Here is a 15,256-nt window from a genome sequence, read left to right as displayed (position 1 = left end):
TTGCAAACAAAGCCCAACTCTGCTGGTGCAATCATAGTCAGGGCACAGGGGCTTGGCAGGTGCATAATCTAATGGAGAAAAAATACTGATGCTGTCCCCTCTATCCAGCCACACTCTCTGACCAAAAGACTGGAATAGTCACTTATGTGTTCCTTAGGGAGGCTGCTTACACAGACGGTTCAGATTTTTTTGAAACTATAGTGCAACTAATGAGTTACATGATTTTTTTTCTTAAACCACTTTATTCAGGTATAATTGATACACAACCAAATATATATATTTAAATTGTAATATTACATGTTTTGATATATGGTTATACCAGTGGATACACCAGATCATAAAACATTTGCCATAATCAACATGGTAAACATAACCATCATTTCCCAAAGTCTCCTCTTGCCCCTTAGAGATCCTGTCTTCTTGCCCCTCCCCCTGTCTGCAGGCAACCACTGATATGCTGTCACTATAAATTAGTTGGTGTTTCCTATAATTTTATATAAATAGAATCATACAGTATGTACTTTTTCATCTGTTTTTTTAATTCAGCATAATTATTTTGAGATTTGCCCATGTTGTTGGTGTGTATCAGTAGCTCCTTCATTTTATTGTTGCTGAATAGTATTCCACTGTGTGAATATGCTGCAATTTTGTTTATCCGTGCACCTATGAGAGACATGTGGGTTGTTATTTCCTGGCTTGGGCTTTGCACATAAAGCTACTGTGAATATTTATGTGAAAGTCTTTCTAAGAATATATCTTTTCTTTCCTCTTGGGTAAATACATAGAAGTGGAATGGTTGCATCATATGCTAGGTGTATACATACTTTCTTAAGAAACTAAATATTATATAAGGTCATTCAACTAAGATCAAAGATATAGCACCTCTACCCAAGACACAGAAATAAAAACAGAGAGGCAGCCAAAATGGGGGGACAAAGAAACGTGTCTCAAGTGAAAGAATAGAACAAAGCTCCAGAGAAAGAAACAAAATGGAGACAAGCAATCTACCAGATGCAGAGTTCAAAACACTAGCTATAAGGATGCTCAATGAAATTAGGGGAATAGTAGATGAACTCAGTGAGAACTTTAAAAAGAAATAGAAAACATAAAAATGGAGGTAGAAAACATAAAAAACAACCAGTCAGAAATGAAGTACATAAAACTGACATAAGAATACATTAGAGGGAATCAACAGTAGATTAGATAAATCAGAGGACTGAATCAGCAATTTAGAAGGTAACAGTAACAAGAAAAAAGAATCCAAAAAAATGAGGATAGTTTAAGGGGCCTCTGGGTCAACATCAAGCATACCAACATTTGCATCTTAGGGCTACCAGAAGGAGAAGAGAGAGAGCAAGGAATTGAAAACCTATTTGAAGATATAATGATGGAAAACTTCCCTAACCTAGCAAAGGAAATAGACATACAAACTTAGGAAGTGCAGAGAGTCCCAAACAAGATGAACCCAAAGAGCCCCACACCAAGACACATCATAATTAAAACATCAAAGCTTAAAGACAAAGAGAGAATCTTAAAATCAGGAAGAGAAAAGTAGCTAGTTCCCTACAAGGGAGCACCCATAAGACAGTCAGCTGATTTCTCAACAAAAACTGTGCAGGCCAGAAGGGATTGGCAGGAAATATTCAAAGTGATAAAAAACAAGGACCTAAAATAAGATTTCTCTACCCAGCAAGGCTATCATTTAGAATTGAAGGACAGATAAAGAGCTTCCCAGACAAGAAAAAGCTAAAGGAGTTCATTTCCACCAAACCAGCATTACAGGAAATGTTAGAGAGACTTCTTGAAGAAGAAGGAGAAAGAGAAGGAGGAGGAGAAGGAGGAGGAGGAGGGAAAGAAGGAAGGAAGGAAAGATCAAAATTATGAATAATAAAATGCCAATAACTACATATCTATCCACAATTACTTTAAATTTAAATTGATTAAATGCTCCAATCAAAAGATAGGGTGACCAAATGGATAAGAAAACAAGATTCTTACATATGCTGCCTACAAGAGACTCAACTTCAGATTGAAAGACACACAGACCGAAAGTAAAGGGATGGAAAAAGATATTTCATGAAAACGAAAACAAACAAAAAAGCTGTGATAGCAATAGTCATATCAGACAAAACAGACTTTAAAAACAAAGGCTATAACAAAGACAAAGAAAGACCCAGTTATTCCACTTCTGGGTATTTATCTGAACAAACCTAAAACACTACTTTGAAGGGACATGTGATCTATTTTGAATCAATATCAGGCAGGTCAAGATGTTTCATAAATTTGTTCAAGCATTCTACATCCTTACTGATTTTCTATCTAATTGTTCTATCACTTATTGAGAGAGGGATATTGAAATCTTTTAATATAATTGCTGATTTGTTTATTTTTTCCTTGTACTTCTATCAATTGTTACTTTACCTATTTTGAAACTATTATTAGGTGCACATTGAAGATTAATTTTTTTTGATGAATTGATCTCTTTATCAAAATGAAATGAATTATTTTACTCTGGTAATATTCTCTGCTCTGAAATCTACTTTGTCTGAAATTAATATAACTACAATTTTCTTTTGATTAATGTTAGCTTGAGATATATTTTTCCTTTATTTATTTTTAATCTATCTTTGTCTTTATATTTAAATTGTGTTCTTTGTAGGCTGCATATAGCTAAGTGTGCTTTTATATCCAGTCCAGCAAATTTAGCCTTTTAATTGAAGTGTTTAGACCATTAACATTTACTATGAATGTGGATATGTTTGGGCTTATATCTACCATCTTGCTGTTTATTTTCTGTTTGTCTCAACTTTTCTTTATTCCCTTTTTCTTCTTCCTCTTCTTTTCCTTCAGATTTAACTAAATATTTTTTATTATCCTCTTTTATCTCCATTGTTGGTTTATTAGCTCTAACTCATTTTGTTATTTGACTGGTTTCTTTTAGGGTTTGTGATAAACATCATTAACCTATCCTTGTTGACTTTCAAATGATATTAGACCATTTTACATTCTGTCTTAGGTAGTTTGAGATGCTATAACAGAATACCATAGCCTGGGTGGCTGAAACAATAAACATTTATTTCTCAGAGTCTGGAAGCTGGGAAGTCCAAGATCAAGGTGCTGGCAGATTCTGTGCCTGGTGAAGACCCTTTTCCTGATTTGCAAATGGCTTTCTTCTTTCATGCACACATTTGGAAAAGGGGAAAGAGAGAGAACAAGCTCTCCTGTCTCTTCTTATAAGAGCACTAATCTCATTCATGAGGATTAACTCCGATGAGCTAATTACCTCCTAAAGGCTTTATCTCCTAATACCAAAATATTGGGGCTTAGGATTTCAACATATGAATGGCAAGGGGTGACACAAACATTCATCTATGACATCTGCAAGAGTCATACAATAGTATATTTCATTTCTCTTTGTCAGCCTCTGTGCTAATATTAACATATATTTTCCTTTTATATGTTATAAAACCCATAATATATTGTTATTATATTTACTTAAGTTATCAATTATCTTTTAAACATATTTAAATGTTAAAAACGATCATATAACTAATTATTTGTTACCATTTCTGATACTCTTTATTTCTTTATAGATCCTTCATCTGGTATCATTTTCCTTTTATCTGCAGGACTTCTTTTAATATTTATTATAGTATGGGTCTTTCAAGATGATGAATTCATTCAGATTTGTATGTATAAAAATGTCTTTATTTTGCTTTTATTTTTGAAAGATATTTTAGTGGGCATAGAATTTAGATTGACTTTTTCTTTATTGATGCTTCTCCACTCTCTTCTCTCAAACATTGCCTCCAACAAGAAATCTGCTGTGATCCTTAAGTATGTGTCTCTGTACATATCTTTTATCTCTGGCTAATTTTAAAATCCTCTTTATCACTATTTTTGAGCAATTTTAGTTCAACTTTCCTTAGTGTCATTTTATTCATGTTTATTGTGCTTGGATTTATAGATTTGTAGCTTTCATCAATTTTGAAAAATTATTGGCCATTCTTTATTTAAATATTTTTCTCTTCTGCTCTTTCTCCTATAGAAACTACAATATCATGTAAATTAAGGTGTTTGAAGCTGTCCCGCAGCTCACTGATACTCTTTTCATTTTTTAAAAATACTTTTCTCTGTAATTGCTATATCTTCAAGTCCATTGATCTTTTCTTCTGCAATAGCTAACTTTCTATTAATACCATCCTATTTTCATCACAGACAATTTAGTTTTCATCTCTAGAGGCTGGATTTAGTTGCTTTTATATCTTGTAAATCTCTATTTAACTTTTTGAACTTATGAGATATATTTATAATAACTGATTGTCCTTGTCTGCTATCTCTAATGCTTGTATAAATTCTAGGTCAGTTTTGATTGAGTGTTTTTTCTCTTCATTATAAGTCATATTTTTCCTGTCTTTTGCATGCTTGGTAATTTTTACTAGATGCCAGCAAAGGTGAATTTTGTCTTTTGAGGTATTAGATAGTTCTGTATTCCTATCAATATTTTCTTGAGCTTTGTTCTGGGATATAATTAGATTACTTGGAAATAGTTTGATCCTTTCAGCCTTGCATTTATGATTTGTTATATGAAACGAAATGATCATCCACTACTGAGATAAGACCCTTCTGAACATTTTACTCGGTGCTCTGTGAATTATGAAGTTTTCCAATCTGACTGGTGGGAGCAGGCACTGTTCCTGGCTCTGTGTAAGTGTTGAGTACTATTCCTTCTTATCCTTTAAGATAGGAAAGTGTGGTTCTTTCCCCATCTTTAGGTTGTTTTCCTTACCTACATGTGCTGACCAGTACTCAGCTGAACACTCAAGGGTATCTTCTGTAGATCTCTGGAGTTCTCTCTCTGTGAAGTTCTCTCCTCTCTAATATTGTCTTGCAAACTCTAGCAACTCTTCTCCTTAGATTCTCAGCTCTGTCTCCTCAACTCAGTGACCCTGCTCTTCCTGCTCTTGCCCTGGAAACAATTTGGAGGTAATAAACTCGGAAAGTCATAGGGCTCACATTATTTGCTTTCCATCTCTTAGCAATCACTGTCCTTTATGACTTACATCCAGTATTTTAAAAAAACAGGGCATCATTTGTTTTATTCACAAAAAGTATGATGCCTTAAAACCAACCTAGCCTCAGAAGTTATACTTTATCATTTCCACAATATCTTTCTGATTAGAGAACATATCCCTCTTCAATGTGTGTGTGTGTGTGTGTGTGCGCGCGCGCGTGTGTGTGTGTGTGTTCTGGAGGGGGTTAAAGAAAGATTACATATGGCATAAATATCTGAAGTTAAGGATCACTGGAGGCTGGTTACCACCCATAGATTGGTTACTACCCACAGGCTGTGACACCATCTTGGGGAGTGGGAAAATTAGATTGGATGAGCAGAGTGGATCCAGATAATAGTACATATGAAAGAATTAATATCCATCAGAAAGAGTTTTGACAGAAATAATTTCTTTCTACGCTTTGCTCTAGAAACACGTCTGTCTCAACTGAGATTTCATCACATTGTGTCACTATTATTTAAGTGCTAGTCTCCTCCATTAAATTGAGAATTTATAGAAGGCAGAGACTATCTCTTATTCATATTGGATCCCCAAACTCCTAGCATCGTGCCTGGAGTATAGTAAAAGCTCAAGTATGATTTCTTAAGTGGAATCAGATTGAATGGGCTGGAAAAATAAGTTTATAAATATCTATTACATGGCTCTAAATGTTGAGATATGCTAAGCTGGAAAGTAGTGTAATGAAAATGGTTCTTCAGGGATGCTCATTAGAACCAAGAAGTTAGAGACAGAGACCAAAACAAGGTCTTTATTCCAAAGCTGATGTGGTGATAGGCATAAAATGGTAAGACTTGGAATAGATGAAAGTAAGAAGTAGCAATAAGTAGAAGGCTTGATCCTCAGGGCCATATGAAGAAAATTATAAATAAGACTTAATGACACTTGTGTTTTAAGGGGAGACAGATAACTCTAGAATTTCAAAGTAAGGACACATGAAAATTGTGATGTCACCAAAAAATTAAGACAGTGCTCACACTAGATGCACAGTTCTCATTCCAAAATTGTTCTTCTTCCTTTATTTCTTAACTGAATGACCTAAGCTAGAAATTTGGAATAGTTCTCAACTTTTCCCTCTTCCTTACCTCCTTATCTATGAATCAAGTTGCAGCTTGAGTGGCCCAGGAAGCAGACTCAGATGGAGTTTATTGTGCAGGATGTTTACTAGTGGGTGCTCCTGTGATCAGTGCTGTGAAAGGGAGGAGAATGAAGCAAGAGTGGACAGAGGAAGGTGTTGAGCTGCACACAGCCTTGTGTCATTCCACAGGGAGCACCGGAGCTCCAACAACCCTTCAGAGTGGCCCTGAATTGGACCCAGTTGGCCAAACCTTGATGACCTCACGTCACTCAGTCATTGCACCACACTGAGGTAGAAAATGATCTCAGGTGAGGAGCTTTGTGCAACTTCAGCAGTCCTTGAAGGGACTGGCAAGTGAAGACTGTCTGTTTACCACATTCCCAGTAACTGGGGCAGCAAATGATTTGTTGACAGGGCATTTGGGTAGTACATCACAGTGTCCACATCACTACTACCTGCAAATCTCCATTCTTATCCTTGCAGGTTAGTTATTTAGGGTTCTCATTATTTTTGTTTTCTGAATTGTTGTAACAGGATCCTAGTTTATGTCTCTGCTTATTGTCTTCACCTCTCTCCAATCCATTTTCCACACTGCTGTTGTGATGATTATTCTAAACACAGACATAATCATACCATTCATTTTAACCCGCTTCTTGTTTGCCCCAAGAATATTCACTGGCGGTGCTTGTGGCTGCAGCGTTTCCTCTGAGATACCTCATGGATTATAGTTCTAACTTTACCCCCAAAGTTTGCCATGAAATATCTCGCATTTATTATTATTTTTACATCATTCTAGTATATTGATAGTCTTTGGAAACAAATGACATCATCTTATTTATAGCATTCTGTTTTCAGTAGTGGTATTTCCACTTACAAAATATAGTAATTCTCAATCACTGAAAATGTCAAATCCTAGAAAATATAGCATTCCTACACACGATGTTAACATCGGTCTCAAACAGTTGTTAGCCAAAGACTCATTTGATGAATCCAATTTATATACACATTTCTGTTACATTAGTTCTATTTAGAAATAACTCCAAGAACAGATTTTATGTTTTATTTTCACATTGAAAACCAGTCAGATTTGCTTTAGTCTCAAAGAGTGTGTTTATGTAAAATTAAATTAAAACCATTCAGTGGCTTCTTGTCACCTATGCAATTCAGTCTGTACCTCTAACCAACCTGCATTCTGGCCCTGACGAGCTCCTCGGGCTCTCTTGTGTCTTCTGGTTCTTTCTATGCCAGATATTTTCCTTCTTTGACCTAACTCTGACCTAAGGAGTCTGCTTGGATAACTCCTCTTGCCCTGTCCTTCCAGACTTAACTCCTTTATGAACTCCCATGACTCTGAGATCCTGGGTTAAGTGGCATTTCAGTATGTTATTATAGACCTTATTATTCACCTTTTTAATACATTTATTACATGATACTCCAATTGTCTGTTACCAGATTTTCATCTCATTGAGAGCTCAGACAGACAACTTGGTCTCTTTAACCCAGGACCTAGCACATGGCCTGGCATATATGGGGCTTTCAAATGTTTGGATAGTAAATGAATTAATCAATAACAGTTTAAAAAATACAGTTACCCAGTTTTATTCTCCTGCTTCCCAATCATCTCCTTTTGGACATCTGAAAGAGTTTTCAAAGGCAAGAATCAGTCTATAAAATGAGGCTTATTTATGGATTGGCCCTGAAATCCTCAGTAAAAGTATCGCTGTTTATGAAGTTTAGCCAAAGAGCTACTTTGGCTCATTATTGAAGATCTTCCTGGTGGCTGCTGAGTAAGGTACCGTAGAGAAGGAAATTGCTGACTGCTCTGCCCTACTCTCCGTTTCTGCTCTTTTCCTCTCACACCCAATGAAGTAAACCCAAGAGCAGAAGTAGGTTGGGGGAGTGCGTGTGTGTCTCTCCCCCTCTCCAGGGGCCGCAGAGCTATGCGAATGTCTTCTTCTGCCACTGGTTTCTGGGTTCCAGGTTTCTAGACTGGATGAGATGAAATGAGATGGTAACTCTTAAAGAATCCCTCCTGCCCCAACCCCCAGCCTAGTGTTGTGCAGACTCCACCTCTCACTTGTTTTCTTCCCTGGAGTGAGAGAAAATCTAGATTCCTCCAAGCCACTCATTGTTGTTAACAGAAATCCAGTATCCACCTCACTTACACATCATTGAGCTCTGGATGAGATTTACGTTGTTGAACAGAGGCGATCCTGCTCTCATGGAGTCTTCTAGTTTTCCTTAGAGATCTAAATGCTTAGAGATGGTTGTATGGATGATAATGATCTCTCAATAAATCCTCACACTTTATTCATTTGTATTAGTTTAAGATTACCTGTAAAGGGACCTTTAAATAGCATCTCATATGGCTGCAGAGATACCATAGGCATTTTAGAAGTCACAGAGACACTTTGGGAAATTTTAATTTATTTTACAAGGCCATCCCCTGTCCTGAGAGGTTTTTATTTTGAATTCTAATAGCAGCTTTTGTCTTTTGTTATAATGAATATATTAACAATTAAAAAACATTTAAAATAATTGATTCAACTCACTAAGCCAACCAATTAATTAACTGATGCATAATTAATCAGAGCAGCAAGGTATCCCTTCTTAAGGGACCAGATAGGAAAGCTGTGATTTGTGTGTTTATGAACAGAGTAGATAACAGTCAGCTGTGCTCTTGAACCAGATACTGATACAATCAGAGTCATAATTTAAGAGCCGAAAGCTGTTCATCCCTCAGAAAGAGCACTTGGCCTTGGTTGCTCTGCTCAGCATGAACTGATACTCTACATGCTCAGATTGGGTCTTAAGACAGACATAGAACTTTGGATATCAGAGCAGGTTAGTGGGCGGTTGGGAGCGGGGTTCCTGAGAGAGCATCCTTTCCCACTGCTCAACTCACACCAGCACACTCAAATTACAGTCTGAGGAAGGTGCCCGTATGCAATTCGCTTCAGGTCCATGAGGAGCTCAGAAATTGAGAGTAAACATTTAGAAATTTTTATGGGAATTTGACAGAGTCTTTTTATGTGTGCTGAATCTAATTTTTTTTTTAAGTTCAAGGCTTATATTTTGTATCTTTTTCTGTCTAATTTTTATATAATTCATTTTTATTGTATTTAAAATAAATATCAGTATGAAACAGATTATAAATTGTAAAAAAAAAAAAAAAAAAAGGTCCTTTAACACAGATAATTCTAGAACCACTGCCTTGGATCATTCCAGAAATCCTTAAGTCCAAACCTTGCAAAATATTGTTTGACCTGAATATGTTCTAGAAAAGATCATGCAAACTGTAATATCACTCTGCAACTGAGTTGGAAAATGGGATTTGAGATGTCTTGCATTTGTCTTTCTGGAGGTGTTGCTATGCTCTGTAGAGCCAATGCTATCTAGAAAACAAGACGAACAAAGATGAATCAAAGCTATGCAAGCTATGAATAATACAGCTGCACTGATATTCATTTTGAACATGTGCCTACTGAGAGGGTCACAAGTTAATTGTGAAAAGTAATATTAATGTATAATCACCAGCCATAGCTGAGCATTAGAGTATGTTAGCATTACTACAGTGAATTAATTGTTCCAATTTCCATAGCAAGAGTGTCAAGAACTGAGGACCTGAATCTTGGGGCTTGTAGAAGTGAACAACAAAAAAGAAACCTAAGAGCTATCCTTTGGGGTAGTAGGGTATAGATGAACAGATTAGAAGAGAGGTAGTTAGCTATACCCAGACTTCACTAGTAAAAGTGAAATGAATATAGCCACTTACTTAAAGTGGAACAGGCGCTTGCTGGGGCCTGACTCTAAGTTGTTCTTGGGTTGTGGTAATAAGAACACCTCCTAGCAAGTTTATGTAAAGCCTTTTTTTATATTTTGTCCCGAGGTAGCTATAATAGCTTTTGTAGCCCCGTCAGGGTGGGCCTGTCTTGGTGATTTATAGGTTATCGTATAAGCATATATAGACCACACAAGATGACTCCCCACAAAGCCATATGTCATTCTCATTCCTTGAACTCCTACCATGTACAAGAGCCCTGACTTGGGAATGAAGAGGGCTTGTATTTGAGTTTTTGCGCATGAGTGGTCTTTGAAATATGATCTCGAGATTTTGAAAAGTAAAATCGCTATTCTGAAAATAAAAGTTGCTTATTGCAAAACAACTACCATATTGCCTTATTATAATAGGAGAGAAAATTCCTCATCTGAGATTGTATGTGGGATCCATTCAGTCATACGAATAAGGACAAATCTAATATACTGAATCGAAAATATTATATTTCCCAAATCAGTGAGCCACTGAATGTCATGTACCTGATACTTGTGGTTTCACCTAAATAGCAATGGAAAAAATCAGTAGTGAGCAACATCAGATGGATCTGGTTAAAATCCTAACTTCTCTACTTTCTACCTATATAATATTGAACACTTTACTTGACCATTATGAGCCTCAGGTTCCAAATTTGCGAAAAATAGATAATGAAATTTACTCTGAAAGGTTGACACTTATAAAACACTCCTTAATGCTAGTCCCTGAGCTAAATAGTTACATATGTTTTTCACTTCTCCTCACAGCAAATCTTTAAAGTCATATAGTATGATAACCTGATACCCAAGTGCAAACATTCAAACATCACAGTTTTCAAAATAAAGTACATAAAGGACTGAGCACAGTGCTCAGCACATAGTAGGTACTTAATAAATGGAGCAATTAGTCTCTTATTATTGCTACCACTGATCAAGGAGATAAAGGCAACATGGGAAGTGAAAACGCACACTTGGTATTTGCTCGGAATTCGCCCCTCTGCTCCCCTTTAACGGTGCTGGGAGGGGAGCCAGGATCCAGGTTTCTCAGGCCCCAGCCGCATCAATAAGGAAGGCAGATTTGCCTCAGGGCAAGCCTTAGGCAGAAAATAATTTTAAGGATAACTAGAAGGCTCCATGACCTCCCAAGTATCTCCCTTAAGGCCTGAATGTTGTCTAAAACTCATTTCAGGGCTTATACCATTTATTCTGCTGGGATAGCAAGAAAGCTCAAATATGCAAATCCCCAGGAGAGGTTACACAAAAGTGTGAATAAATTTCAGGCAAACAGTATAAAATGACATCGGGTCTTAATAGCTGTGACAGAAGAAAATATAGAAAAGCATGGTCACCTGGCATGGGTTAGATGTTATTGAAAGAAGGAGGCTAGAAACAATTTGGGAGTGTCTCAGTTTTCTATCTGGCTCTCCCTACTTATCCTCATCTGTGTGCAGAAAAACTTACATATTGTAAGCAAAAGGAAGAAAAGAAGCCTCTGAAGGGAGTGTGCCTGCACCTCAATGCATTACTTTGAGGGGATTACACTGGCCACTTTGGCCCAGCCAAACTCTCCTCTTGGGCTGTGGGCCTACGTGTATGTGGTCACGAAACTTTTCCTCCACTCCTCTTCTCCTCAACTTCTAACTGCATATGGCATAATGGTTATTAAAACTGGGCTGTCTGGGTTCAAATCCCAACTCCTCTCTTACCTGACTTTGGGCAAGTACTTAATCTCCATGAACAGAGAACTCATGGAGGTGTGTTAAGATAAAATGATACACTGAGTTAAAGCGCTTGGCTCTGTGCCTGGTATGTGGTAAGCAACTTCCCCATTGGAGTTTGTGACCCACAGGGAGCGACCAGCCAGTCATGCACGTGTCAGGCTACCCTGTCTTCTCAGACCAACTGTGCCATTGGCAGCTGCAAACATTTTACTACATGATTAACAGTTATTCATTTACAGAGATTGTAGTTTCAAAATGTTTCCTTTATGCTTCACAAGACACAAACTCATGATTCATCTCTTTTACTTGAATGTAGGTCTTTAAAGATACAAAACATCTAGAGCAGGAGGTAGGGCCTCTGACTGTCACACATTTTCTGTGATCCCGGTGGTGAGAGTGGTTGGGGAGTCACCTCACCTCAGCTCTCAGTGTCATGGTTTCCTCTGAGGTAAAAGGGAGGGGGTGTCTGAGACAATTCTCAAGAATAACTAACTCTCCTTGAGTTTTGGTCAGGATTGCCATGTAAAGCCATACTGTATTTCCTGAGCCTTAGTTTGCTTATTTGCAAACCCAAATTGCCACTACCTATGACAATTTACTTAAATGAATATTAATGAGCTTCATATTTTCTTTCCAGCTCTCTCCAAGTGTCTTTCCAGCTATGTTACCCCCAACCACATCCTCCAGAAAAGGAAATGAGAGATTTAGCTAGCTTCTGAGAACTGCATATTGGCTCAAACTATCTGATGAAAAAATCAGTAAGGAAATTCAGTAAATATACTTTTATATGCAGTCAATAAAAAATATTCAAAAGAGCCCATGAAAGTATCATACAGTCAATAAATATCTCCTGAGCATCTACCAAGTGCTAAGTTCCTTGCATAAACTGAATTCATATCCTTGTTCTGAAGGAATTTATAGCATATCGTGGGGAGATAAATGCATGAATCCAAGTAATAAATTTTTGTTGGAGGGGATAAATATCACAAAAGAGATACAAATTAAATATGACATGAGTTCAAGGAAGAGAAAATGACTTGTATTTAGAAATCAGACCTCCTTACACTCTAAATGCTTGTCATAGGAAGGTCTTGTGGAGAAAGAGTTGGGGAAATGAGCTCTGAGGGTAGGTAGAATATGGCTCTATGAAGATGGGATGGAGACAGGGGGGTCTTGTGGAAAAAGAGAGAAAACAACAGTCCAGAGCAGGCATGGAGGAGGAAAGGGAGGTCCAGGATGGATCTGTGGGCAGTAGATGGTGCATTCCAATGGCCTGGTTCTGAGCAATGATGTTATAAATGTTGTCTGAGATCTTAGAGAGCTTTGAACTCTGGGGAAATAACATATACCCTATTCCCTAAGTTATTAGGAAACTGAAAGTTTTGCAGCAGGGAAAGATACATAAGATAAAACGAAATGGGAAAAGGTAGGGGAGAGGGAGCTCTGAGAGGAGAATGTGGCACCAACCCAAACTGGAGAGAATGGTGGCCCAGATTAACGCCCCATTAGTGACATGGAGAGGAGAGGTTTAAAGACAGAAGGGCCACACATCGCTCCAGTTTGCCAGGGACTGTTATGACTTCAGCCTGCTCTGATGTAACGATTAATAACGTTGTTAATAATGTTTTCTTTACAAGTATGTCAGTTTGAACAATAAGTTATATTATCACCCTAGTTAAAAGTGATATTGAGTTGATTAACTAGAAGGGTGAAACCGCAAAAAAGAGATTTTGGAGGAGAATGAGTCTCGTGGATATACTAAGTTTGAGATAGTGTTTGGCTTCTAAGTGGAAAAAGGTAATGATAATAATAATGCCAACATTTCTTGAGTGCTTATGCTGTATCAAGCAGAGTATTAACTCATTTATTCTTCACAATAACCCTGTGATGTAGGTACTATTATTATCCTCATTTTATAGATGATGAAACTGGGTAGAAAGAGTCATATGAATTGAAAATCCAGAGAAGAAAATTCGGAGCAGAAACAAGCATCTTGTGGCAGAGGCCAAGAGCTTCAGTTAGGTTGCTGAAGTAGAAAGTGAAGCAAAAGATCAGAGTCAAGAATAAAAATGGGAAGAGCATGAGGATGAGAAGGTCAGGAAGACTCAAAGAGAGCAATCAGTTCGAGAGGTAGAAAAACCAAAATGAAAGCATCACAGAAACCATGGCAAGAGAAAAAAGAATGACAAGCTCATTAGGGCAGAATGCTAGAGTAATGAGGGAAGAGGAGGACTGGGAAAGAAAGTTGGGTTGGTGACTTCTGACCCAACAGCATTTATGTTAATTTCTCCATTGTCAAAGTTGTTTCGCTTGTATCAGATTGCTGTACAACCACTTGAGAACAGATGTCATTCTCTTCCTGATGTTCTGTGTGGTGTGGGGATTCCTTCTTCGCCTCATGTTCTTGGGAACAGGCAGCCAGTTTGGAGGCTACTGCTGGCTCTAGGAGGCCAAATGACTGACACAAAGAGTGAGAAAGGCTGTGTGTGTGTCGGGGTCATTTCTGCCTGGAGCTACCATCAAACTAGGCTTTTAAAGGAGAAAATTGATCAAACAATTCCCTCAACTTAGGATCAGTCTGGAGAATTAGATGAGAAAGAACTACAAGGCTTATCTCACCTTTGACTATTGAAGAGACCTCACTAACTCCAAAGAAAGAATTTCACTAATCTGTAAACCTAACTTGGCCAGAATCTCACCAGACTTAACATAGGAAGTATTTTTGTGCATGTCAGATGATGAGGAAATAAAATCTTAGTGTTTTTATTGTATTTTGCGGCGTTTAGTATTCTGAGTGTTTGTTTTGTGTACTATTGGAAGTAGGATGCAATTATCTTTTTTTCTCTTGGTGTTAGATATCATAAATTACCATACTGAAACTACTGTTACTTCAAAATCTGGAATAGACTAGAATTTATTTTCTCTCTGTTTCAATTCATATTCTTCCACCATCTGTGCTACCTTCCTCCCTGAGGAATTTGGACCTTTTCTGATGAACCTATCTTTTGATTCAGGAGAGAAAGTGAGGGTTTCTCAGTTTCAGTACTATTGACCTTTGGGGCTGGATAAGTCTTTGTCGTGAATGTCTGACCTGTGCATTGTAGGATGTTCAACACCTTCCCTAGCCTCTTCTTATTAGATGCTGGTAGCAACCAACCCCGCTCTCCAAGCTGTGACAGCCAAAAATATCTCTAGATATTGCCAAATGCCCCCCCAACCCGGGAGCAAAATCATCCACTTTTGAGAGCCATTGTGATGAGATCATTTATGTTAAGATGTTAGTGACTTAATATGCTACTTTTTCAATGAATATTTCAATTTTGCAACTGGAACTGAGAAGAAGCAATGCAGACAGACAGAAATGTAGATTTCTCTCTTTTTCTGTAAACCAATGAATCTCTAATTTAAGCTTCCTGATGGCAGAAATATAATCTATGTAATGGATAGACTTGATCATTTTCAGAATTGGATTTGAGCAGTTCAAATGCCCTGGGGCATTTACATGGTGCTGTGAGGTTCTTTAAGAGAGAGAAGCAGTAGATCCTGGGAAATGGCTTGCCTCGTGCTGGCATTGG

This window comes from Pteropus alecto, unplaced genomic scaffold, assembly GCF_000325575.1.
Source record: "Pteropus alecto unplaced genomic scaffold, ASM32557v1 scaffold146, whole genome shotgun sequence".
NCBI lineage: Eukaryota > Metazoa > Chordata > Mammalia > Chiroptera > Pteropodidae > Pteropus > Pteropus alecto.
Note: the sequence above shows the minus strand (reverse complement) of the source record.